Genomic DNA, 27,681 nt, shown 5'->3' with positions numbered 1-27,681 from the left:
TAAAATGTGACAAGTTGGTGCAAACAAACAAAGAGGACTTGAAAGGGAGAAGGAGGAGAAAGGAAGGTGATATGGCAGGATAGCTTGGCTTAGTGTGACTTGGGCTCATGCTCTTTTAAGAAGACAAAAAGATACTCTAATTGTATCAGTGGACACCTTCCTTCAGATGGCAGTTTGGCGTGGACTTCATGGTAAAAAGGATGTGCAGGAAAAGATAGAAACCAGGAATAAGTAGGATGTTCTCTGGGAAATGATTTTCAGGCATAGATTCCAAGACTCCAGATTTCAGTGTACACTAAGCCTGAGATGGACAACTTGATAAAATTCTTACCAGGTTACTAACAAACGCCAGAATTTAAAAAAACAACAGGTCAGCTCCGGCCATCGTAAGCTGAAGACCTTGTTTAAAGAAACAAATATACAAAACTTAAAGCTCCTATATGCAACACCTTACTCCGCAATGAACCAGAGACTGCAGGCACCATTTCAAATTGCTCTGGTTCATAGAATTTCTAGATGGGTCACTTATAACGCCATACTATCACTTCATATGTTTCAACATAATTATTCTTCTTTCTATATCGGCCACATATTTCTGCTCCAAAAGTCTAAGTTTTAATTTCGAGCATATGAAAATGATTAGCCCAAATAACAGCAAAAGAAAGTTTCAGATAACCAATATATGTTCTCTGAGGTTGCAAAGAGTTTGAAACAACAGCTTCAGCATACGTGACCTGCTGTCATTCATCTCAATGGGATCTTAACTATGAGCCTAATATTTCTTCATATGTCAAAATTTTGATCTATTTCACAGATCACTTTTGTAAAAACTTCACCAGCTGATAGATACAGCAGCAGATGTTATGGGAAGATGCAAAAGGCATCAGTGAAGCTGTGGATCTCAACCATTTTTTGCCAAAGTTTAAATTACTTTTCCGGAAGAAGAATATTCTCCAGTTTTTGCACTGCAGGACTTCTGACTTCTATTTCCAAGAATCATAGCCACGTTACATATCTTGACCTACTGGTTTTCCTCAAACCATTCCCACATGGCATCTGCAGTACAAAATTGAGTGACACCAGACTGGTCAGCTGAGTAACAACCAATTTAGCACCGATTATGTTGTTCTGGGTGACGGCACATGGTTCACTCCCACAGATCTGATGTTACCTGGCCCTTGGTTATTTGCTGACTCATGATGATCCATTTCTTAATATGTAATGTAAATGGTTGCTAGCAATACATCAATCAAGCAGGCCTACATGGCAGAACATCTGTAATATGATCTCCACACAGAATCAGATGTCTAATATCATATACTAATGGAGAGATGTTCGATGGGATTTTTTCCTATATTAAGGCCTGACTTAAAACATACACATCTGGTGGAATTTAGAAAAGAGCCTTTTGGAGCTGACAGACTACTATGGGTACTGCTTAGGCAAAGTAAATCCCACGAGGGTATGTCTGCAGCATCTTAAGTTGCCTAAATGCCTTTAATACCTCATCGCAGCACTGGGAGGAATGCTTTTCATGGCTATCTTTGGTGAGTTTGTCAGCAAATTCAAAGGTGGCAAAGTGCAAAAGATGAAATCTGATGTGCCCATTTCGGAGCATAGAGGGAAGCGATCAGAGTGCCATAGGGTGAAATAGCACCTAATAGGCTCCTAGGGGTCTTCCTAGCTTCAGAAGCTGAACTGCAAAGAGCTGAACTGTGAGTAGGAAATAGGGCAGGAACAGAACGATTGGACAGGAAAGACAAATTACTCGCTGTTGGCATATTCCTCCATCACGTCAGAAATTGGAGGGCTGATCGTAATGAATGATGCCAGAAATTGCTCTGAGCCTGCATCTTTTCCAAACACGGTTGTTTTGTGCAAGAACACCAGACAGACTTCTGTGAGATATGGACTGTTCAAGACTCAGATGAGAGGGGCAGAAATATATCTGAATGACCAAGGCTGGCATCTTCAGCAGGAAATCCAATGTCTGTCCAGCTTAGAGGCTTTGTGTTAATCAGTCTGCAGCAGCTAACTCCTCTCTAAGCAAAAACTGGTATGCTGTAACTTTTAAAAGTGGATTTCTCCCCTTTTACATGTTCTGTCATGAGGGAAAAAAAGGCTGGAAGTTTGGTTCCAAACCAAGGTTTTTTTTTTTTTTTTTTTTTTTTTTTTTTTTTTTTTGCTAACCTCCTTTTCACTAAGATGAATATAAATGAGTAAGGATAAAATGATGAGTCACGTCACACAGATTATTCTCAGTAACTCAAGTAGAAGCCACAAACATAAATAAATAGATAGATAGATAAGTAGAAACTAAAAATACAGAAGGATCCATTTATGAAAACATAAGCCTCATTTGCGCTGTTCATTCCTTAATTCCATATGTAAATTGTAGTGGGCTGTCTTAAATATTTTCCATGCATATTTATCTTATAGTATTTTTATGGATATAATATCTTTTTTCCTCTCTGAGCCATTTCTAGTATTGTGGCTGAGCAGCCCAGCTGGGATGCAGCTGTGTACTGTCCAGCTTTGATGAACTGTATATGTTCTCCTTTGTGCTAAAGCTGTGACATCGTCCACGGCTTTGGTTTCTTGAATTCTGGTGGTTAAAACAACAGATCTGAAATCCTGAAAATTGGTCTTTTTAGTTGAGCCTCCTTTTGTATCAGCAGTTTCTAATTAAATGGCACCATACTAGAGGACCTAAAGATTATTTTTGGTGCACTCAGGATGTCCAGGAACAGAAACACAATACAGCTGGTGTTTCCACAGTACCTTTTCAAACTGAACGGGTCAGTCCCCTCATTGATTAGTAATCATGCTAAATATCTTATAAAAGTCTGGTCCTAATCCTGCAAAAACTTTTGATCTGCTAAATAAATTCTTACAAACTTTCACACTGCAAAAAGCCTTCTATATTATGATGTTATAACCCTGTCATTAGAAATCTTTGAAACAGCATTCCACCCCCAGGTTGCGTTCTGTGGTTATGAACTTCATTGATCACTGCCCCATCAATTTGACATTAACTGCTACAAATTACAGCTGCTCAGGCTTTCTACCTATTATTGTCGTACCTTCTGCAAGTGCAAAAAAACCTGCTGCCCAGGGGAAGTCTGAAAGAATGCAATGTCTTGTTAAAACCTGAAAGGGCAATGGGGGTGGGGGGAAGAACCTCCTAGAAGAGAAAACCAAAGGTTTGATAATGAATAATGCTTCTTTCTCTGCTGTGAACACGGGTGACCTGGCATGTAGACCACAGCAAAGTAGTGAATAATTCACTGAGAGAGTCATAGACCTCCTGGTAGACCACAGCATTGCTTTGTCTCACAAATATGTTCTCCCACAGAACAGGGCTCGACAGGATGTTTCAGTCTACAAATGTTTAAACAAAAGGCGGGTGTGACAGGGTATGCAAGGGAAGTAGCGTATGTTGGAGCAAGCCAGTCTGCAGGACTTTTTTCCATTAGCAGTTGATTGATAATTCTATAGGCAGTGGAAATAAGGGCAACGGAGGGAAGAATGGCTTTGAGGAAGCTGAGGCATACAGCTCTTGTCTGATTTCTAACCCACACAAGAAACCAGTTCCACCCTCAAAAAGGTACATTTAAGTAGCATTGACTGTCTGAGCTAAAACCACAGGAGCATGGACATTTTGAGCAGCAGCTAGAACCCAGGCTGATTTCCTGACCTTTGTGCTCATAAAAGGAAAAGCCTCCAAAGGAGCGATTGGAGCTAGAATATGGTCCCAGTTTTGCTTTCTTTGCTTTTGTGGGTTTCTCAGCCTGACAGGCAAATCTGAGGCCAGACAGTTTCTGTTTTAGTTTGCAAAGGGAAGAAGACTCCTGAATCACTGGCTGTACCTCCTTCTGTCTCTGAGCGCAGGGCTGTGAATACACACCTGGACCCTGAGAGCCAGGCAGAGGAGAGGAGAGGTGCAGTGTAAAACTCTAGACTCTCAGCTCAGATATGAGTTTGAATTGTGTTCGTGAAAAAACCTAGCAGGCACTTTATTTTAACTTGAATATCAAACTGCTTATAGAAGCTTTTTGTAATTTCTCTTTCACTTTTCCATCTTTGCTGCCAGAAATGTTTGGAGACTATTCTCATGGTATATCTGGAGTTTAAATTGTTTGGTCCCATAGGGCTTCTAAGTAAGTCACTTTTATATCCAGATCCTCTCATGTTACCTTACTCACACTAAAAAAGATCTCCTAATTTCATTGTGGCTATTTCCAGCATATACGAAAGTGAATATCTAGCCTGTACATTTCTTCTCTTATCCCAGATAAGCAAAACTATTCTCAGATCCTGTAAATTACTGCTGATTCTGAGAAGAATCAAGCAATTAGACTTCAAATTTTCCTTCTGATTATGACCCCTGTTGCATACCTTCCAAATATCTCTTTTTCTAACTTACCAGGCAGTGCCGGACATGCTTGATCTGTCAGCTCATGTGACAGCAGGAGGCCAAGATGCTAGACTTCGGTTTGGGCATGTTCTTTGGGCATGGGGGAATGGGGCAAATCACAAGGCAATTGCCATGCAACAGCTCTGCCCATGATTTGACAACAAGGCAGAAGTAAGACTGCAGGCTGGCACCGTGCTTCAGAAGTGAGCAGGATACTACCCTCAGTGCACAAGAATAGGAGGTAGGGGCCAAACACATGAATCCCATGCTGTATATGGGAGCCTCCAAGGTCTGCTTGTGGCACGGGCAAAGTAAAGCCCAATGGCTACAGAGGGAAGGAAATCATGTCTTGAGTGAGATGTTGCCTTCTAGCTCCCTTCCCTCTTTGCACTTTTCCCTCAGCACCACTTGTACTGGGTGATGTATTACTCAGTTCCACTCAGCATCACACTGTAGAGGAAAACACAGACACTTCCTTTATGACTCTATGTCAAAAAACATTTGGGTTTTTTCATTTGCAGATCATTGATCTGTGAGAATGGGAGAATTTGTTCTGAAACTAGCCTTTACAGTAAATGCAGATTCTGCACAGCCTGTGGAAATCTCTTTACTGAACTACTCACAATAACCTGGTTTTATAACTAACGAGAGGGTTATTTTAGCTGTTTTCTAAACGGATAAAGTTCTTGATTTTCACTGTATACTGCAAATTTGACTAAAAACCTTAATTTAAAAATGAAACAATTTTGGTTTAAATGGCTACAAAAAGTGGCTACTCCACATTTTTATGGTGCTTTTAAATCAGATCTTCAGACTGGTTCTTCTCATATTTAGCAAAATCATAAATGCTTTATAATATCTGATATTTTTATTCCAGATTCTTGGAATGATTTAGTCATCATTTTGACTGTTTAAAAGGGACTTGAGAAGCTACACCTAATATTTACAAGCTTCTACTGTAATCTTGTAATTTTTCCAACCATCAAAGTCACATGGCCTCCTGCAAATTGGCTCTTGGAACACCACTTTCTAAGTATCTTTCCTATTATTTCAATCTATTACATACTACCCTCCAGCTGCGAGGAAACTTAAAAGGCACACAACTAAAGAATCTTTGCTTATTATTTGGAATAGCTTGGATGTATTTCCCTTAGCCAGATTTTTCTGTTACTGGAGATCTAAATTTTCTTGTTCTTTCTAGTAAATAAACTTTAAAATGTAATTTTCTAACTCATTGTAGATAACAGCAGATAACACTGTTACTGGTATCAAATGAGCACTCATATTTTCCCAATCAACCGGTGCCTGGCAAACTCTAAAAGAATTTTATCTGAGAACAAAATTACTTATTGTTCAAGTTCCAGAAATAAGACTCTCACAGGCTGAATCCTTTTGCTCATTGTCTCCTATGTTCTTGCTTTCTCAAGCGATATGATTTTGCTCTCAGCTCTCACCAAAATCCAGGAGAACCTGGAGCACTCTCAGCCTCTCCGGAGGCACTCAGGCCTCCACGGGGCTGAGTCCGTAATTTTCAAGTACCACTTCGACAACATGCACAAAGTAGACAAAGCACCCAAGTATGTATTGCATAGAGAAATAAAACAGTCACTTTAGAATAATGCTGATAAAAATGTCTGAAGCTGAATGAAACAAGGACCTTCTCTCCTCCTCACACCAGTCTCTCTATCCTCCCGTGAACCGTGACTGAAAAGAGTTAGCAATGCTCGTGGGCTTCGGAGAAGCAGGGGCTCACATCTGCCAGCAGAGCTGCCAGTTACGGCAGCGGGCACACTCTGAACTCACCGAAGGAGTATAGCAGCAGCCATCCCATTTGAAGCAGAGAAGCTCTAAGACCCATTGCACAACACCTCCTGCAGCTTTTAATAGGTGTCCCAGCTCCTTCAGCACAGGCCATTATCAACACAATACAGTGCCAATGGTTACTGCCCTGGAAAAATTAAATCTGCTTCTTTATCAAGGTGTTGCCCCTGCTGTGCAGGCATCACTCTCCATTACAGAGCTGTTTATGAGAGTTTATCTCCTGACAGTACGGATCAGACTCTGCTCCCATTATGCGCACTGAGCGGTGCTTTACTTCTCTGCTTAACCCTCAGAAACAAGAGTGACAGAATCTAACCCTTAGCCCCATAAAAACAGCATGTTGTTTTGAAAGTCAAAACACAGATAATTCATGAATTCTGTAAACATCTCTAAGGGAAGAGAAAAATGGTAGGCAGAATTTGAGTCTGCTATTTTTACCCATATGCCTAGCTGATTACATGTCATTCTTCTCACACAGAACTAAATATCTTAAATGCAAATAGCCAGAGGTGGTTGTACATTTTTTGCCCTTTTCACAGCTGTTCATTACAGAGCTCAATAGCTGCTGACAGCAGGTGAATATGTGGATGATGGGCCATGGATATATTCAGTTAAATAGAATGAATAAACCATTTAATGATCTTATTTCTGGATATGCCTGAATGCAAGCTGCATTTACAAGCAAAGCAACATTAAATTCTGTATAGAAAATCCCTCTTATTTTCTGCAGCACATCGCTCATGCAAATTTTATGCTATAATCACTTAAGCAATTATATGCTTAGTTTATTTTTAATGTTACAGAGTATCCTTTAGCTTTTAGCTCTAGACAATTGAAATAAGCATGTATGGATCTGGAATATCCGACTAACTAACTCTATCTGCCTCATTTTGTAAACTGTATTTGGCATTTTATATAACTTGTTTGAGCTGGGTAGCAATGTGTGACAATGTATCTTCCCTTTTTGAGAATCAGTATCTTTTAGATTATCTACACTAAGTTAACTGTACATCTGTGTGATATTACTATAATAAGAACTGAGAATGATTTGAAGGGTACTATTTCAGACTGAACGCATATTGTATGTATATAACATATATATGTGTAAAAAAATAGAAATAAATTGCACATTTTAAACAAAAGGAATTAAAAGAGGTAAGAAATTATCAAACTAGTCCAAAAGCATCATTTCAAAAAAAAAAAATAACCACAATATTTTGACCATTTTCTGATTTAGGAATCTGAATCCAGGAATCCGGATTTGGCAGTGTCTCTCCCCAAGTTACAGGTTACCATTTTCTATAGAACATATTACTTCAGATGTAGCTGTTCTCTCCCTGTTTGCTCAAAAAGGGCTTTACTTCCCGGTAGCCCTCCAACTCTTTGCAGGGCACGCCCTCACACAGGCATGACTCTCTGCTAGCCCAAAGGCTCTCTGACCTGGTTCATGAGAGTGTGGGTTACTTGGAAGGCCAAGCAGATCAGGGCATTGCTCTCTATGGCTAGGAATTAGAGGGAGAAGTGTAGGACCAGTCAGGTAGGCAACATCACCTGTGGGACAGTATCCCTGCACAACCGTGACTGCATTGTTCTATCTCCGAATGTCGAAAAGTGGCCAAAGAGCATAAGAAGTTAGCCATCTCTGTCTTCAGGGCCCCCTGTGCCTCATCTCCCTTTCTCCATCTTCAGCTTTCTTACAGAGCAGAGTTTTTTGTCTGGACTCCAAAACCTGGGGAGAAGGCCTTGCCACCTTCATGGAGACCAGCCCAGCATTACTTGCTCTGGGAGCTGCAGGAGAAGCCACGCGTCTTGAGACAGTAACACCTACTTACGTGAGACTTGCATGAGTACTGTCAAAAAGAGCATGAACTTCAAGTTACCAATTGCAGTAGTTTTAAAGACTGGGTAGAACAGAAAGTGTTTGACATAATTAGGAGATTTCAAATTCCTTCCTTTTGTGTAAGCAGAAATTAGTGTGAATACTCCATCCTTTAATTCTGTAAAGTACAGATACAGCAAGTTTTACTAAAATCAAAACAAAGGTATAGGGCCTGTGAATCACAAGCTCTAGTAAGGCGGAGATATCTTATCCCACTGGCCCACATGAAAGTTAGACTCCAATTCTCCACAGCCCACTGCTATTATATTTTGTGTGGAATTAGGTTGTGTTGTACAGTTGGCCTAATACTGTTTCTTTGCAGCCAGAGAGATTCAGTTAATTTTAATGTTTTGTTTTGTGCCAGCTTCTGGAAAGATACTGTGTGTTCTATATTTGGAGTTCTCTTTCTTCAGAGAATTCTTCTTTTACCAGTTTACAGGAAGCCCTTTTTTCCAGTAATACTGCTGCAGTTTGGCTTAGGCCACAATTTTGATATCAAGAGCTTTAAAGGACAGCTGTGCCATTTCTTTTTAATGACTGAAATCCATGAAAAAGTGCTTGGCATTTATCTGTAGAACTCTCACAGGTTTAAAGGAATGTTTTTGCTATTTAGCAAATTAAATGTCTATAAGTACAAGCATTTAAAATATAGTGATAACAATATCTGAATGTAAAGAGCATGAAGAAAATGTAACATGTAGGCTATAAAAACATAAACTAGATATGATTTCTATATTAAAACAGATTTTAGCAACATATAGAGAAGCTGCATTATAATGAAAAACAGGCAAAACCATATAGCTATGCAATACTATAGATTTGTACATGTAAAGACGATCATAAAAAATGAACATTGAACTAAACCCAGTTAAATAGACCAGAAAACAAAGAGCAGCCCTGTCAGCATACCAAGTTGCAGTAAGATTAATCTGTGTTGCATGTGTTGTTCCCAATGTATCTCTCTGCACTCATCCATCAACTCCCTCCATGAAGCCAACATGAGCTTGAGGCCTTTCGCTGCCTAAGGCAAACTGGTGTATGTGTGTTTGGGGGTAAATATACATATTTGCCCAATAGTCCCCTAGCCAATAGTCTTCACACACTAAATAGCCAGCAGGACATTTTGCTGTTCCCTCATCTGGAATATCCGGGCCTTCTCCTAATCTCATATTCTCCTCACCAAAAATGGTCTGTTAAAAAAATGGTCTTTTAGCATCCCACTATAATCAGTGGGAAGAACTGGGCACTTCCAAAGAGAAGATCACAGGTTATTTTAGACACTTATTTTAAAGCTACAGAGGAGCCTATATTGGCTAGAGAAGAAGCCAAAATGTCTAGCCTAGTCTAGACACCAACTTTACAAGGTTAGCATTAAGTAAGGGAGTTCTATGCTTAAAAAGGCACATCCACCTACTACACCTAACCATGCTGCAACCAGCATCTACAGTCTGCCAGGACCTGTCCGTAGCCTGAGTACTCACTGGACAGGAGCTTGAAAACAGTCATAGGTCCATCAGCAATTTGTGCTCTTTCTCTAGCATGCACTGGCTGCGCTTTGAAATTAACCTGAATTAACTTGCTCCCTGCTTTTTCATACAGCGACAACTAATACTTTTCCAGGCCCTTATGTATAGCATTCATCTCAGATCCTAATTCTGCAGCGTCATGTGGACAGACCTCTATACTCCAAGTCCACAGCAGAGACCAGAGAGGAGCTGGATTTCTTAGAACTCTGCCCCATGTTGTAGCTGTGATGATGCCTTCTTCCTCCCCCCCCACTAAATTTCCTTTGGTGTCATCTCTGATGTCATTACTTGAACAAAGCAGAGATAATACATATCTCACAGGAATGTTGTGGGCGTTAATTAGTAAATGCTCATAAAATGTTTGGAAATCCTCAGGCTGGAAAATGTGTAAAAGTTTTCTTATAAATATTGTTATTATTCCTTATATCCAGATTCTATTTCTCCAGAGGCCTCCACAATTTTAAAGTAAGTCAAAATTTGGCTCTTAATAAGTTGAGCTGGAAATTCTGAAAATTTCCTCTAGACAGAATTTTGTACTGCTTAAATTAAGAAACATGAAGCCTGCTACCCTGTTCCCCAACGCCACTATGCAATAGTTGAAAACAGTAACAAAGAGTCTCGCATTTACAAAGGCTAGTCTACTGAAGTCCAAGATTGACCATCCCAGATTCATTCCCCTAAGGTTAAGCTCTTCACTGCGGCACCCACATAAGGCACTAGTTGCCCCCACCTCTCTGGGTAGTCGATGGAGAGCAATGCCTCCAGGCAGCACTGCAGCTGCCAGCTGTCCTCTCCCAGGAACGTCGCTCTCCAAGGACAGGGTGAGGGAGACAGCCGTGCTCCAGGTGCCCAAGCAAGGTGCGTTTGCAAGATGAACATTGGCCTCGAAGTGCCAGTTCACTCAATGTTAACAGATGCCTTTGTTTGCATAGGCTTCTAAACTTCTATCACTTGGCTCCCAAGAAAAAATGTCATTCTTGATCTGTACAAGATTTCAACCGTATGTCCCAACCACTCTGGGAATATATTATTTGCGTAAAACTCTTCTTTTTAGCAGAGCCATGGTATGCCCAAGGTGATATTAGGAGTGGAATGCACACATTTGATTCAAGCAATCTAACTCGCTAAAACACAGGCTATTAAAATTCTGTGTACATACCGATTGAAATGGCATCACCATTAAAAGAAGTACGTGGCCCTATGCTTTTCATTTTCATTCTGTAAGAACAGACATGACTGAGACATAGGGTGTTTCCTGGGGTTAATGATAACCTGAGGTTAATGGTTCCTGGCTGAACTTTAGGCCCTCAGCTCCCCCTAACCTGTCATTAATCCCCAGGAAATGCCTGAAACCAAGCGTGTTATTTAAATCTGGCAGCAATTAATTTATCTCTGGACCTTACAGATGCTTATATTAAATTAAAAAGAGGATGATTTATGGAGAGTGCCAATAATGTCCAGGTCTAGGCAAAGATAGATGTTATCCTTAATATTTAAAATTCTAGTTTCCTTTTTCACTGAGTCACTGGCTATCAGCTGTAATAAAGGTTTTTATTTAATTATTCTAGCAAACAGCACTTTTTCCCTAATTCTTCTTAAAAAATACTCTGTCCATTGTGGATATCCTGCCTGCTGCATCAAGATTTTACCTTTTTTTATCTTTATGAGTGTTTCATGAACATTGTTCGCTGTTATATTTGAATCGGAAAATAAATCTATTTTTAGCATCTTAGTTCAAAAAGAAGCAATTGAAACAAACACAGTGGCATGCATAAGAAATAAAAATTATCCTCTAGCTTGGCAGTGTATCTACAAGTCTCAGACAAAATAACAGCTGCGATTTTATTTCTACATATTAAGAAGATAGGCCAAAACATTGTATAAAGTTGTCAGCTTCTACAGAGCCAGAAGGTGAAGCTATACATCGGTATTTTATTCTCAGTTTATCTCTGGCTTCTAGGCTAAGGCTGCCAACAGTGTGCCAACTGTTTATTAAGACTGCTGAAGCCTTCCACGAGTTCTTAGTGGTGTGGTTTGGCAAAAGTACCGTTACATCAGAGACATAGGCATCCGTACAGTTGGCTCCACAAATACAAACAACAGCCATAAATCCGTTTAAACTAATCTATGTACCAACTGAAATAAAATCCCTAATCTCTCTGCCTTTCTGTTTTTCAGCTTTCACTTTCAAGTCTTATCACAGCATAGTGCCATTAGCTCTACAGATAAAATGAAGTCTTCCAGACTCCTTAAAATCTGAACTTTTGTTGTAAAAACAGCTTCAGAGAAATACTTGTAATCTCCTATACCTTCTGTATGAAAGGTGACCTGCAAGGGGACAAAAATCAGACTTCTGGATTTTGTGCTCCTTTGCAGAGAATTCATCAGATAATATTTTTTGTCATAAGATGGTTACTGGAAAATCACACTTTATGCTTTAATATTTCTGTAAACTGATTAAACCAGATCCCTACAGAAAAATTACTGCCTGCATTGCAATACGAGCTCTGCTGATACTCAGTATTACTCCAGTTTTTGAGAACAACGGAAACAAACGTGTACATGTGGTCACACATCTGGCTTTGCGTAGCATTAGCACTCCCATTCCTGAAATCAATGTCTCCGGTACTTTTTTTCCTTAACACTCTTTCCTTACACGCTGATTTTGCTGCCCCTTGGTGCTTTTTGGTAACCCACCTGTGGGGAAGAAGCTAGGACAGGTAAAGTGGCCATGCCATTGTGATAAGACACCTATTCACCAAGTTTGGCCATCTCAGCCCCACTGCCTGTTCTGAAGGAGTTCCTACCACTGATACCACACGGCCAGTCTGTACATGTGGGGAGCACTGAACACTGCTAAGAAAATTTGCTGTAGGAATTGGAAGACAGTCTTTAGCCTCTTCCATTGACGTGTGGCTTCTTGATGTTGGAAGAAAATGATCTTTCTCAACATTCAGTGCAGAAAATGTTCAGAAGTGTTATATTAACCTGCTCCTTTCTTTGATGAGCTTTGTTTCATAGATTCATATCTTCATAGATATGTTCATAGATCTTCAGCATCTGTTTTGATTACAATATTTTGTCTCCTTTCTAGTGAGAATATCATTATATGTGTTCCAGCCATGGCTGTCCACCTGTTTAATAATAACTACTTAAAAGACATATTCTGAGTGATCATTTTCTAACGGGTGCAAAAGGGTTACAGCAAAATGGCTATCAAATAGTAGCCAGAGAAGGTCAGGATAGCATCTGCCACAGTTGTACCTTCCTCTTTCTTGCCCAGTCATGTACAGTCCGCATTTCTTTCAGGAAGCATTCAAGCAGCTAATGAGCTTCATTGGTGCATTGGAAGCTGCTATTCCAGCTGATACAAGCGTTTTTTTTCTCTTTTTTTCCCTTGGATCAGTCAAAATGTTTTAACCTTGACTGAATTACTGAAGTGCCTACAAATTTTAATGAGCTAACAAAAACATATTGCTAGTGTTCCTCTAATCACTTAGGGCCCAATCCGTATCCTACATTGTTTAGGAGGGACTTTTCCATGCACTTCACTGATCCCTGGCGTGAACGCTGGGGTATATAATATCATCTGTAGAGATATCTTTCTGGCAAGAGTCAAATTCAAAGATGCTTCTATGTTCTTTGGTAAATGATTACTATTTCAAGGAAAAATAAGCCAAATATCAAACTACTGCTACATTTCTTACGGTATACCCAATTCTCGCCATCTGGTATGTCTAAATCCTCTAAATATGAGCTACTGAATCAGCATTTTGTATGCTTAAATGTGATTAGAGCTCTTCAGAGGACAAGGATTCCATTTTACTGTAAATTTTGAGGTTTCAGAATTTGTTTTCACTGTTCAGTGGAATGAAAATAAACCCTTCAAACATTTTTGCAAATGGGAATTGTTATGAAATGTCTGTTTCTGGATTGAAAACCTGATCTTTTCAGCTCAAGTTCTTTCTCCTCTAGTCATAAGTGACAAGGGAACCTCAGGCAAAAACTTTCTCAAGAAATGTTTGTCAAAGCTGATATGTTGATACAACATTTTGGCTTTGATGAAGTGACATATTTCATTTCACTGAAAATATTCTGACCAGCTCCAGATGTGATTGACTTATTTAAGCTAAGAAAATGATTCATTGTGAGAGTCTAAATAAACTGATAAAATAATAGAGTAACACAATGTTCTTTCAAATCGACAGCAGTGGATCTGAATTCTTGTCTTTATCTATGGAAGAAGTTCATATAAATATAAACAAATTCAGTTATTTTAAAGATAGAAAAGACCTTCATATCCACCCAATATAATCTCCTGGATAATATTGGCCATTTCCTTTAGGATCTTAGAGTAATAAGAAAGAAATCCAATTTTCTCCTGCACTGAGAAGGAATGTACTTAGAACACGCCTGTGAAATTTTTGTGTAACATGTTCTTAAAGTCTTCTAATAAGGGAGAGTCTAAACCTCCCCAGACAGCCATCCTGGTGCTATCAGAATATTCCTACCATTAGAAATGTTCTCCTAGTACCTAAACTACATTCTCTCAATGAAACCTTAGCTAATTATGCCAGACTTTGCTTTAGAGAACAATTGATCATTGTCCTCTTTTGTACAATTTGCAGATATATTTCAAATATATTGAAACTTTTAAAGTTCCCCATTTGATCTTCCTTTTTCTTGACTAAATAAAGTATTTCTTTAAATGTTTCCCAATTTCTCATGGTTTCTAAACTTGTCATTTTGAAGAGAAGAGCAGAAGGATTAATTTTACAGAATGATTTCTGAACCATATCCAAATTTCCTAATTAAACACAAAATTGCCTTAGAAGAATATGGAATTTTGAGATAAAAACTTCAACTGACAGAAATTCCTTATTACGCCCCCCCCTCCCCAAAATTAGTTGATTCAATACTTAAATAACCATAGATTTTAGTACATGGGTTGGATTTTCCACATCAGGTCAAGCTACCAGAGGTTGTGTCTTTTGATGTAACAGGAATACAAGTAGCATAAATTTTCAGCTTCCTTACATGAACTTTACTGAGGGGCTGCAACCTCCATTTAAATAAAGAGAAGGTAGTTAAATGTCTGTGTCCACCAGTTCATTGTCTCTGACTGTCGTAACAATGTCTGGTGCTATGCTAAGCTCTGACCACCAATATATGCCGTGAAAGCCTTGGTACAGTCATCAGATGAAGAAAATGTAAGCTGGCTAGCTTGTTGTGTACTCCACATTTGTCAGTGATTGGAAATCCTGCATAAACTTTAAGTATCAGCTGTTTTAAGTATCAGCTGCTTTAAGTATCAGCTGTGGAATTTCTTGAGCTCTCTGACAAAGTGCAGGTATCACATCAACAGCATCTGCCAAGCTATAGCAATAATCCAAAAGTCATTTCCTTCTCAGTGTGTCAGGAAGATTGGTAGGTTATCAACCTGAACTAGAATTAAACCAGAGAGATCTAGAGCAGAAGCACATGCATGAAAGTAACATGTTGAAGTTTTTCTGTGAACAGAAAATAGTAAAAGCATAATTTTATTTATTTTGTTTTCAAAATCAGAAAAGACCAAGGCTGGCAATGCTGATTTTATCTCAAAATCTATACACAGAAGATGTGCCTGTGTTTTTGTTTGGATAACAGTGCTCTGTTACAGTTAAAGAAAAGATGATTACTGTCATAATTAATTTGGGATGTTTGCCTAGTTAATATCATTACAGTATCTGTTTGATCCATATTTAATTTGAGTGAGGTTTGATCACCAACAGAGATTAAAGCCCAATATCTATTCATTTCTATTGGGAGTAAGCTGTCCAAGTCCGCATAGATCAGAAAATCTGATTCTTACTGTTTTCCATTCAAGAAGACTCCTGGGGCCAATAGAAACTTATGAGGTTTCATATCAGGGCATTAAATTGCCATGCTTTGTCCTTTGATTTAATTAAAATCTTATTGGTTGTGCAATCTTTTGTGCTGCAAGCTGAAATGTAAATGAATGACCAGATGAACAGCTTAATATAACATTCACACTCGAAAAGGCAATTCTGTACTTCTCTCTACCTGAGATGCTAAAATTTGATGATTTTCTCTATTGCTATACCACTAATACTTCTCAATGTTTTGAATAACTGCTTGTTTTAGAAAAATAGAAACCAGAAATCGCAATTTCTATACTACGAATCTTCCCCTAAAAAATTCTGTTCTCTTTTCTATCCACAATATGTTGTTTAAAATGCTATGAAGTTTCAGGGACTGAAAAACATTATACAGAACATTTTGATGTTTTCATATTTGGCCTAAATATGCACAAAAGCCGATTCATATTGTTCATAATTCAATATCCTCCTTTTTATTCCTTTGGTGAATAGGAAAATAGCTGGTCCCATGGTTATAATCTATTTTTTAATATACCACGTATGATTTATGATAGTTGTCTCTCAGGAAGAGGAATAAGATTCCCTTGCATTCTTCCTCTGCTGACTTCAGCAATATAATCAGATGTTTTATTTTATTTCCACTGATACCACTAAGTTCTAAAATCGAAGAAAAACATGTATATTCCTTGATGCCACTGGAAGCTAACATTCAACGCATGTTTGTTTTCTCCACATTTGCATTCTCCATATGTATTCAGTTCTGAAAATCTCTGCTTAGTGTAGATGGTCACTTATTCAATTACTCTCAGACTATTTTGCTCTCCTAGACCTAACATCTCCAATTCAATTAAATGCTTAATCCATTTTCTCCATATCATTTCAGAATATAAACCTTGATTCTGTTAAACCAGTGTTGATGCTTGTTTCATTCTGAAAAGGGCATTTAAAAATTTTTTAGAACAATGCAATACTTGAGAAATGAAAAAAAATACAGTATTTTGTCTTAGAAAAAGCTACTATGGGATCAGATCAGTGATTGCCTCATAATCACAGCTTTCCCCTGACAGATTATTAGAGAAGATCCTACATACTAGATTTCTCTGAGGGTACTGAAATGCTTAGTTTCTGTTGCAGCTTAGAGTAAGAAAAAATCAACAGTTCTACAGCTTATAATTCTATGAACAATTTTAATCTTTCGTCTACTTTTTTTTAATTTTGTAATAATTACTGTAAGAACCAGTAGTAGCTTTCAAACAGTAGATATGCAGAAAGAGATCTCACAGGAATTACTGTTGAACAGTCTAACATTAGCCAACATGCAAAAATAACCAATACTTCTACAGATGTGCTAAGAAATGCCTAATTATCCCACATAAATATTTTTGCAGGCTATTCTGTAGTACTCTGTGCCTTGCATTACAGTATCTCAACACATTCCAATCATGGATTGAGTGACAGCAATAATATCTGTCACATTTTTTATCATTCTCTGTCATTCTTTCCTCATAAAGACAGCACTGCACACAATGAAGGATATTTATCTTTCTAGGTCTGTTCAATTTCCATGTCCTGTGCTGTGCTTGTAAGTGTCCAGTTACTCTGGAAAGTCATTCCACAGTGTCCAAGAAGCTCCCACCCCTCCAGGAGGTGGTACTTGCCAGTCACCTAGTTTTCCTTTCCTTGAGCTATCTCAAAGGGCAGCTATAAAACCTGGGCTCTACCTTATATCAAGCAGATTGACTATCTGTACAGCTGGCCAAATTCGGACTACCTAGCCAAGCTAACCTGGGAATGGTTTAGATATGAGTTCTGCACCCCAAAATTGTGTGTTTCCAAAATAAATGTTCCCTTATGAACTTTATCCTTTTTTTCTGCTCATTTTTGCTGTGTTTTTATCTTGCTAGGCTGATGTACTTTATACTAAATGTAAAAAGTACTAAGTATTCAACCAAACAGGTCACAGAGGAGACAGCTTGTGACACCAGCATCAAGTGTTGATACCAAGGGATTACTATTTTACAATAGGAGCTAGAACAAATAATTTTTTGTGAAAGTCTGCTTTCTCAAATGCATAAAGTTTATATAAGAGTCAGAAATTGGCCAGTTCAGCAGATTTTATACATATAAATGTTATATGTAATATTTTATGCATAAATGTTCCAAGTTTACTCCAGTGTAAAGCTTTCCTTTAAAGAGCAATTCTCACCCCATAATTCACTTTTATGATTTTCTTTGGGCTTTAAGTGTAAAAGCTCAATCTGGTTTTGTTTTATACTTAAAAAAAAAGGCACAGAGCAAGTTAATTTTTATGTTGGATTTGCCAAAGGCACGTTGTCAGATCTAAACTTAAACATGTCACTTTTGCAAACACATGCACACATGCACGTGCACATGCAGATACACAACAGCTTTTTAAGGCTTAATGACAATAGAAATAGTTTCATGCAAGTGGAAGGAGGGAGGCCCTGACTGGAGCCGATGACTGCAGCAGGCTGTGCTCATTCTTGGGCTCCTCTCCAAGCCTCCCTCAGGCCCTCCTGTTTCACATCTAGTGTAAAGATGTTTCTCTCCCCCAGACGGCTTCTCACAAATCTGAAATTCAGGCTTTCTGCCAAGCGCTGGATCTTAGGCTGAGTCCTTTGCCTGACCATGACCTTTGCCTTGTCCTGTCCGTTCCCTTCAGTGTTAGAGAGGTGCAACAGAGCAGGTTTCTCTATTTGTTCTTCCTCTTCCTTCCCTGTTCTGTATACAGAAAGAATAATGCTGACTCCTACTCAGTATGACCGTGTGCACACACTCTCAGATGTCTTAATGCAAACCTGAAAGAGAGGACTTGATGAAACTAAATGAGGAAATTACACATTTTTGGATGAGAATGTTACCAGATCCCCACACAACGCTGAGAACCCTCAGCATTCATCAGCACTAAGGGCTGCACTACTTCTTTTGAAGAACTGTAAGAAGGACCTGCAGGGGCATCTACTTCTTCAGCCTCCTTCTTTCTTTGACATCTGCCCAATATTCAAACATACTGTGAAACTAATCCCTTTTGCCCCTCAGTGTTCTACTTCAGGCAGAAATTACACCTAGTATTTTCTCGGATCTGCTATTGCTGCTTCCAGAACTGCAAAAACAAAGCTGGGCTGTGGGTTATGTTAGCAGAACCGATTCTGCTAGGAGCTGAAGTTGTAATACATTTTCTCTTCTTGTAGAATGTGCTGTACTTGGGAGTTGCAAGCATTCCTCTTGCATTCCACTTTATATCTAAAAATATTTTAACTCATTTATGTACTGCAAAAGGGAAATTCTTTTGCTATCAGAATGCCATATGAATGTATTTAAATCCCCTGCTCATCTACACAATGGGTACAGCGCAAATGATGGAAGCAGCCACTCCATTGGCACTGTCTTTAGAGTTACTATAGCCTTCTTGTTAGGATGATTTCGTAGTGACTACATTTATTAAAGTAACACCTATGCATGATACTGCACAAATAGAGAGTAGTTTATAGGATTCCTACCGCTCTTGAGCAGGTTACAATTTCTGTTGTGAATATTCCCCAGTTATTTTACATTTTTTATTAACAAACACTGGGTTTTTTACTACGAAAAAAAGAGAGATTTTTTCAGTGAAATCAATATGTCAAACTTACCGGGGCAGTCATTTACACTGGCTATAAGAAATGGGAATGAGCATTGGTTTCACAGGATTATGGAAGATTCCGCAGACCACTTAGACCCATTATCCACACTGGTCATATGTTGGTTCACTTTTCAAGTGAAAAAATGGTTCTCCCTAAAGCAAACACTGTGTGCAATTCGGGGAATAATTTTCTCCAGGAACTGCAGCTTACTGGGAGAGGTCTGGTTCCCTGCAACCCATGTAATGTGTGCTCACACAGAGGCAGGCAACAGATACTCTCGGCATCATCTTATCAAAACATCAGTCTGCAATACTGCTTTCATATTTCAGACACTTTACATTGAAAAACCATACGCAAAAATATGTATTTATGTACACTCACATGCCTTAGGGCCACAGGGGTGCCATCTGGAGCCAGCATGCATGCAGCTGGCCTGCTATAGAGGAACTGGCCCAGAAGAGTGTGCGAGTGACAGACCTGTGCTGTTTAGGCACTGTTTGGTACCAGCCTGTACCATTCTTACCATGCTGGAAGAGGGATCACTCCTTGGAGCATCTGAATTGCTCATTCAGTGATTGCCACATATCTGCCAAAGGAGACATGTGATCGTATAAAGAAAAACATTTCAAATGTATGGCAAAGGAAGTGAGCTAAGGTTGCACAAGCATCTTAATTTTTGCATTTTCTAGCTTTTAAGTGGCTTCAATGTAGATTTGGTATGTGATTTTGTTATAAGAAATCCCATCCTAACTGTAAGACACTTTTCAGCTTCAATTCACAGAAAGTTCGATTTCAATCCCTCCAAAATATGTGCACACCTTTCCTACAATTTTAATTGCTTCTGGATCCAAAACAGAATGAGTAGATAGTGTGTCACCATAACAACAACTGAGCACTTTGGTTTAAATACTTTTTCTCTACTCTTCTGTTCAAAAAAACATTAGGTGAGTCATAGACTTCACATTCTTAGTCTGAAACAGACTTAATCTGACCATGACAACCATTTTAGTCTGTTTGTCCTTGGTACACAATAGACCACAAGCCAAACCTTTCTTTGTCCCTGAGAGGTAAATCCATTGAAGAAAGTACTTTAACTGAAGTATTAATACTCTATTGTCAGTAGAAATGTGTACTTCCAACAGAATGTTGCTCTGGTTTACCATTTATATTTAGTTTCCGTTTTTAAATATTTCATTTCCAAGCAAATCTTGACTAAAGGCAAGCAAATATATCTAAGCAATAGATTTCACATATCCATATTTCAGTGAGATTTTCTTTTTCTAGTGAGCATACCACATAGATTTTCAGATGAGTTTTTAAATCTTGGTTCCTTTAGAAAGAACCATTTATGGGAATTAAATACTGGAAAGCGTTTGATAACAAAACCTTTAACTAAAAAAGCTAATACCTGAAGCTAATATCTGAAGTAAGTCAAACCCATGTCTTTCTCTGAAGAGTTTCAATCAAGCATAATAACAAATAAAGGTAAGATTCTTACTTTTAGAAGTATTAAAATCCCACCTAAACTCTTCAATAACCCAGATCATATACAAAATATAAAATGAATCATAAACCGCCATCACAAATTCCATGTGGAACTCTCTTTGCATAACTTGCATTTTTGGGTTCCAGACATCAGACACTAAGACAGAAGTGGAGACCAAGCTTCTATTTGCTTCTGTAATTCAAGTACAAAACTAGACAAATATTGTTAAAAAACAGTATACAATATACTCTGGAAGACGTTTTCAGCTTTGTCAGGCACAAACATCAGGACTAATGTAATGAAAGAGGCAGTTCTGGCTTACTCTGTGAATATCCATATGCACATCACAAGAAGGCAACACATCAACCAACATCAAACAAAAGCAAAAATCTATCATGCCCTTGTTATCACTACTCTTTTTGAGTGGCTGCATAACATGGATAATTTACAGTTTTTCATACAGTTCATGCCCCTAAATATAAAATGCCAGTATAAAATCCTGAATGCTGGAATCTTAAAGCATAGTTTATACCTTCTGAAAGCTCATTTACATTAGTCCAAATATCAAGCATAGATATTAGTCAGTAAATTTTGCAAAGACATTCTTTAGAACATGGTGAATGGTTAAGGCTTGGATCAGCTCAACACTGATCTTCCTTTGGTCTCTCTACACCTAGACCACAGCTGAACATCTGTAAGAAAGATTGTGTACAGATGTCTTCAAAGATTCAAAAAAAAAGAGCATTAGGGGAAACAAGGCACTATGAATTCAGACAACTAAATTTTGACCTCTACAGTCACCAGAACTCTGCAAAAGTCAGACTAATTTGTGGTGGTGGTGTTCGGTGGAGGAGGACAAGGCATAATAAATGTTTTTCCTATTATGCCCTATTCCCATATTCTCTTTAAATCCAGGCATGTATTTCTTTTCATTATGGAAGATATATGCTTAATTTAAAGCCCCAAACTGAAATGCTCCTGTACTGTAACACTTTCTTGAGTCTTATTAACTTATGAACTCTTGGTGGGTTGCCCAGCACTCAGAGCAGCTTTTCTGTTAATTTCCAAGCTACATCAAAGTGTTTGTCTCAAAGGCTCGAGGTTTTCTGTAATTTTCAGTAAGTGAAAGCCTTAGGAATAATTTTCTAATGTTGGTCGTGTGCTGTAACTGCATTTCTTTCCTTATGCTAAGCTTAACAGTTCCTCTGTACATAGCACAGAGGGGAAAAACAATCCAACACTAGACACAAGCAATGTGCAGGTTATCTGACATACTCCTTCTAGCAGCCTCGGGAAGTCAGATGGAGCCTCAGCCCTGCAGTGCTCAGAGCCCATCTATAGCCAAATCTGTTTTTCTCACAGCAGCTCCCAGGGAATTACACAAAGACCAGAGCAGACTCCAGGTGAACTACAAGACACTACAACAAGGATGACATGAGGTTTTCTTACAACAGGCCCCATCTCTTAGGGTGCAGCTTGGGGCTGGGGGCCAGCAGTGGTGGGGGTAATGTCAGGGCTGGGGCTGGGTTGGGGGGAGGTCCTGGGGGGGCAGGGACAGGGAGGGCTGAGAGTGTCCTCGGGAACAAACACTATCACTCCCACATGTAGAACCACATGCATACAAGAGTATGAATAAATCCAAGGTTTGCTCTCTAGCTGGCAGTGTTCTTACCTGATGATGAATCATTAATAATAAGGATTTTCCAGGTGAGCATGCTTGGAACTATGGCTGACCTTCCTTCGTTTCCCATAAAGCCAATTTCTACCACCAGCTCTCTTCCTCTAAAACTACATGAAACCTCAGCTACAGAGCACTCACGGTGCTGATGGGATTTGGAAGGCTCAGAGCAACATATCTCACAGACGCCAACCACTGCATCAAAGTGCATTGGACAAAATGTGGGTGATCAGCATGCATAAGTTTCCGGAACTGCACAGGACAGATCTCAGATCACTCTTCTCAAATTCTCTCTTAATGTACAACTCTTTTCTGCCATGTATGCCTCTTATGAGTCACTAATTTAACTAAATAGTCACTATCTGTAGGTCAGTGTCCTCCAGATAGTCTCATAAAGTTCCCCTGAAGCCTCAAGAACTGGCTGCAAAATGTCTCTCAGTCAGGGATGCATGAGCACAAGAAAGCCCTCCTGCATGGGTACGGAAGAGGTAGGACCACTAGTGCACACTGCAGAGCAACAGGATTGCTTCTGTGTCTCACACCCACAGCCAGTGGCTGGCATATATTCTGCCTTTGTATTTAACTTCACCAGTTTGTGGAAAATTTGGAGCATGTCAGTGGATTTTAATTCTTTTTACTGTTTATCTTTGTCCTGGCTGGAAGCAAAGCTCCTTTTTGTAAACCTTTTCAGATGTATTGCATGGCTACTGATGCAGTGAAGACTTCAAGTAGCAGCACATAACAATGCCAACAATTCTGAATATTTATTACCTCAGCAGGAGATTGCAAAACAAACATAGGCAAACGAACAGCTCTCCATTTGGCAAACAGAAGTCTTGCCTTCACTCCTCAAGGGATCAGAGCTTCTTGGCTTCTGGCCTCTGCTTCTTTCAGAAGGAAACTGCTTGCATCTGTAAGCCTCAGAGATCTGTTTGACTAGAAGTGGTCCTTAAAACCAACCTGGAGTAGACCTGAGTCCATAATGTGATTGTGTTATGCCGCTGCATGAGAAAAAGGAGCCACATTGGCCTTCTATGTAACTCTCGGATTAAGGGCAGATTTGTGCTAGCAGTAAGCAGCATGGACATAGACCTGTAAACGCCAGCAGGGCTTGCTCCCTAATGCATGCCACAAAATAGCCACAGCCATATGCTTGAGAGATCAGAGGGAACAACTTTATGAGTCATTGCAGGTTTTTGTCTGGGGGGTAAGGGAGTGTGGGGATTAACTAGTAAATGTGCAGTGTGGATGATGAGAGGATAACGGCTGCCACAGACAGGGAGTGACCCACAGGGAGCTGCGTTTCACTAGCCTGTGCCGCCCCCAAGATTTACACAAGCAGATCTAGAAGTGCCTTGGGTGGGTTTCCCTAACATGTGCCCGGGACACGCCGATGCCAGGAGCAGATCAGGTTAGCTATGCCTCATTTTTCCCTTGACCTGAGGCCCCTGTATGGTGCTCTACAGGCAAGATAACACAGAATCTGTCCTACCAGCCCCGACATTGCCCATGTTCGGGGCACTTTAAGTCTCAGGCTGAGCTTTGCAATTTAGTCAGCTCTCCATTTTTAGTATGTGTAGGGTGATTTTATGCTATGTATATTGTGCCGTAATCCACTATATATCCCCTTTTGTACTGCAGCTTCAAAGAAACACACTTCTTATTTGAAAGTAGTTCATTCACTGGGGGCTACAGCCAATCTTAAACTACTGCAAATGCAGAGGCAGGTAACAAAGACAAGACCTAATCCTGAAACACATTAATGTTGAGTTTTGGTGAGAGTTTTGTCTGAACTGGGATGAGAGGATCTGGCCACAAAGACTTTGTGGAAGCACAGCTCTCTCAGAAAAGGTAACCTATTGAACTCTTCCCAATTAGTAATCAGGCTCTTTTCATTCTTCTGCATTACTAGAAATACTGGCAAAAGAGGAAGAAATCTACACTGACATTTTACATCAATTAATTCCAAGAGAACCTCAGAGTCTATGTATTATTAAACCTGCTGTATAATTATAGCAAAACATCCTGCGGTGGTTTGTTAGATATTTTTTAGTAATCACTTTCTTTCTACATCACTACTTTGTTTCTTTCACAATATTGTCTGTCATTTAATCATGAATTATTTTTTAAAAAATCCCACAGGCCTTTGGATAACATGAAAGTCCTTCCATACTGGTTGGATATCCTCCATCACTAATATTGCTATAATATCACTGGTAATACAAGCCACACTGTGGCTCCCCTACTCACGTTAGCAAAAAGTTATCTGTGTGTACCTCTGCTGACTTGAATTTAACTACTTGTGTGAACATCTGTTCACCAAAGGAAGGTGCTCACAATCTGGCATGTGATGTTTCGTGGTCTAGAACACTGGTACTTCTGATTTCAGAGGACTTTTGAAAAGACGGTGGCTTATTGTTCGTTCTGTCATTGATTTCAGTCTTGAAAATCTTGTAAATAGGCCCTCATTTATTGATGAGGAAAGGGACACAGAGAAATTAATGTACAGATTCTAAGCCTTGCTTCATAGGTATTTTATGAATAAGATGAAGAGTGACTGCAACATTCAGTGCTGTGGCTCTTGAGCCATACAGCAGATTGTCAGGAGACTACTGTCTGCAGCTCCTGGGCTTATGCCTTCTGCAGCCAGGATAAAATCCAGACCTAAATTATTCCTATCCGTTATTTGTGTATTTATAGAGTGTCAGTAGCTGCAGTAGTGAAAGGCTAGACTAGCCTGAGGCCACAGACTCAGCACCCAAGCAGTGTTCAGAATGTAGGAATTCCTCAGATCCATTCCCGTGCTCCTTCCCCTTTTTTATTTCACATGAATATAGAAATAAAGCAAAAGCCATAGTTATCTCTAGGACTTCTTGATTGATATGATCGATACAAGTATATCGTCATAGCTGCCAGTAAAAATGCACCCATTCTGTCCACAGATCTACAGGAATTTTATAACGCAAAAGAGCAGTGCTGCAATCAGGAGACTGCTATTTCAGGATTGCAATGATAAGCCAATTGCATTCCACTTCCTTGGAGCGGGCAAGAAGAAGAAAGAGAAACAATGGTGACACAGAGCATATACACAAACATTTAGCCAGATCGCTGAAATGCCTGGTAAAATGCTTGCTCATTTTATTAACCCATTCTCATGCTCTTTTTTGTCCTCTTCAAGATGGTAAGAAATACAGCTTGGAAAAGAAGTCATGCAGTGGGGGAGGGGAACAGTTTGCCTTCTTCTTGTAGTATTTTGCTGACCCAAGTGGTTATCTTTTTCCAGTAATAATAATCAGGTTCTGAGCAGTGAAGGTGACCTTTTATGCAAGTCTTGCAAACTACAGGGACTTGGGAACCTCAAATCAAAATCTGCTGAAGAATCTAGAAAAGCTAGCTCCCTTATTCTCTCTCTTGTCTAATCCACAGTTAGAAACAAAGAGAACAGGGTTCACCTAATCATTTAGTTAGTTAGTTAGTTAGTGAGTTAGTCATCCAGGTTCCTTTTATAGTTGATTGAAATAAATAGGCATCTCAACTAATGAAGGTCAGATAAATCTTACTCTAATTTCTCTTTCTCTCTAATGACTATGAGGGGATTTTGATGGCTACCTCAAACATGGATATCTACAGTAAAGTTTTATGAGATAAATCTCAGGCTGAGCCACCACAGCTTAAGCAGCTCTATTCTTATTGCTTTTGGATTACGAACAGTTTAACACAAGGCATGAAGTGTACAATCCCTTATTTTATTTGCTCAAAGTAAACATAGTAGCTTATCATTCCCCTGGTCTCTCTAAATGGCTCCACTCTAAGGACCTCATTCTGTAGGTATCATTCAGACAAAGTTTCTCTTTAATGGGTAAGAAATGATGGCCAAAGATCTGCAGAGCCCACAGAGCTTCTCTATCATCCTGTCTTTTAAGTTCTCACCATATTCTTCTCTCTCACCTAAGCTCTCATCACCATCTACGGCTTTTAGCAGCTGGTGGCCATGATAAAAGAGGTCAGCTGCTGAAATTCTTCAGATAACTTCTGACAGTCAATTTGGATCAACAGTCTACAGGAATAGTGCGTTTCTGAAAGCCACACTCAGTTTATACCCCACTGCAAATGGCTAATGTTCAAATATGTCAAACAGCTCAGGATTAACTGTACTGGAAAGTATGAATTTAATTTCGTCTGTTTAAGAATTAGAAGAGAAGCTTATTTTTAAACTTCACAGTTGCAAAACAGTAATTTCATTTTACTTCAGGATTCTTGCTTTTGGGGGGGCACAATTTAAGTCATTAATTCAACAAGATTCTTAAGCATAGTTTTAAGCAAGTAAGTAGCCCTAAAGAAGAAATGCGCTATACTTGAGTAGGCAAGACTTGAATATCTGAAGAATCATTTGTATTTTGTTCCCTCAACACACAGGAAAAGCAACTAGAAAAAGGTTTATTTCTTTAAGATCTATTCATGCAGTAACTAATGACTTGACTTTGGACTATCTATTGTCTTGGTAAAATTTCCTTCCAAGGTACAGCTTAGCTTACTCCAGAACAGGAAGCAAGCAAGCAAGCAATACTGACACAGGGTTGTATTTGAGGCCAAATTACCCAAAGGCACAAAGCAGTAGACAGCCTTCCTTGGGACCCTGTTCCAGTGACATAGTATGTCTTTTCATTAGAGAAAAACTGCTTTCAACATCACAGCAATACCTGAAGGAGGCTCTGACTTTCAAAATGCAAGCACAGACAGAGAGTTACTGCTTAACACTGAAATACTATTTATTAGATAAACATTACATTTAAATAGCAAGAAAACATATGAAACCATTGCAAAAGTGAATGTATTTGCTTTGCTGCAGCTTTGTCTTTCATGTTACTTTTTTTGAAGAGGAGTTTCACATCAGAGCAAAGGTCCAAAAAGAACCAGTAATGTAAAATGCAATTTACTTGGTTAGTATTCTTCTGTATTCTCCATACCATGACATCACTGATTCCAGTTTTTACTTCTAAATAATCACTTTCTTTTTCACAACTCAAGGATCTAATAACTGGTGCAGGAGGAAAGTGAAAAATTCTCTGTTGGTGACATCAGTCTGCTGCCACGGCAATGTGTTTTCTCACATACAACATTTTGGGCTAAATTCTGCTCTTAATTATACTTGATTCATGCTATTGGCTTACATACTTTTGTACAAATACAAGAGATGAGAGATGTCTATTGCAAGACTATTTTGGGTCCAGTTTTGCTCCTATACTAATGTTACTTCATTGGTTTAAACCAAGTTGTTCCTCATTTATATTAGTTTACCAGAGATAAGGTTCAAGCATGAAAATTATCAGGAAGTAATAGACCTTTGTTCA

The sequence above is a fragment of the Dromaius novaehollandiae genome, chromosome 1 (genome assembly GCF_036370855.1).
Source record: "Dromaius novaehollandiae isolate bDroNov1 chromosome 1, bDroNov1.hap1, whole genome shotgun sequence".
NCBI lineage: Eukaryota > Metazoa > Chordata > Aves > Casuariiformes > Dromaiidae > Dromaius > Dromaius novaehollandiae.
The sequence above is the reverse complement of the archived record's forward strand: the minus strand, read 5'-3'. Positions refer to the sequence as shown.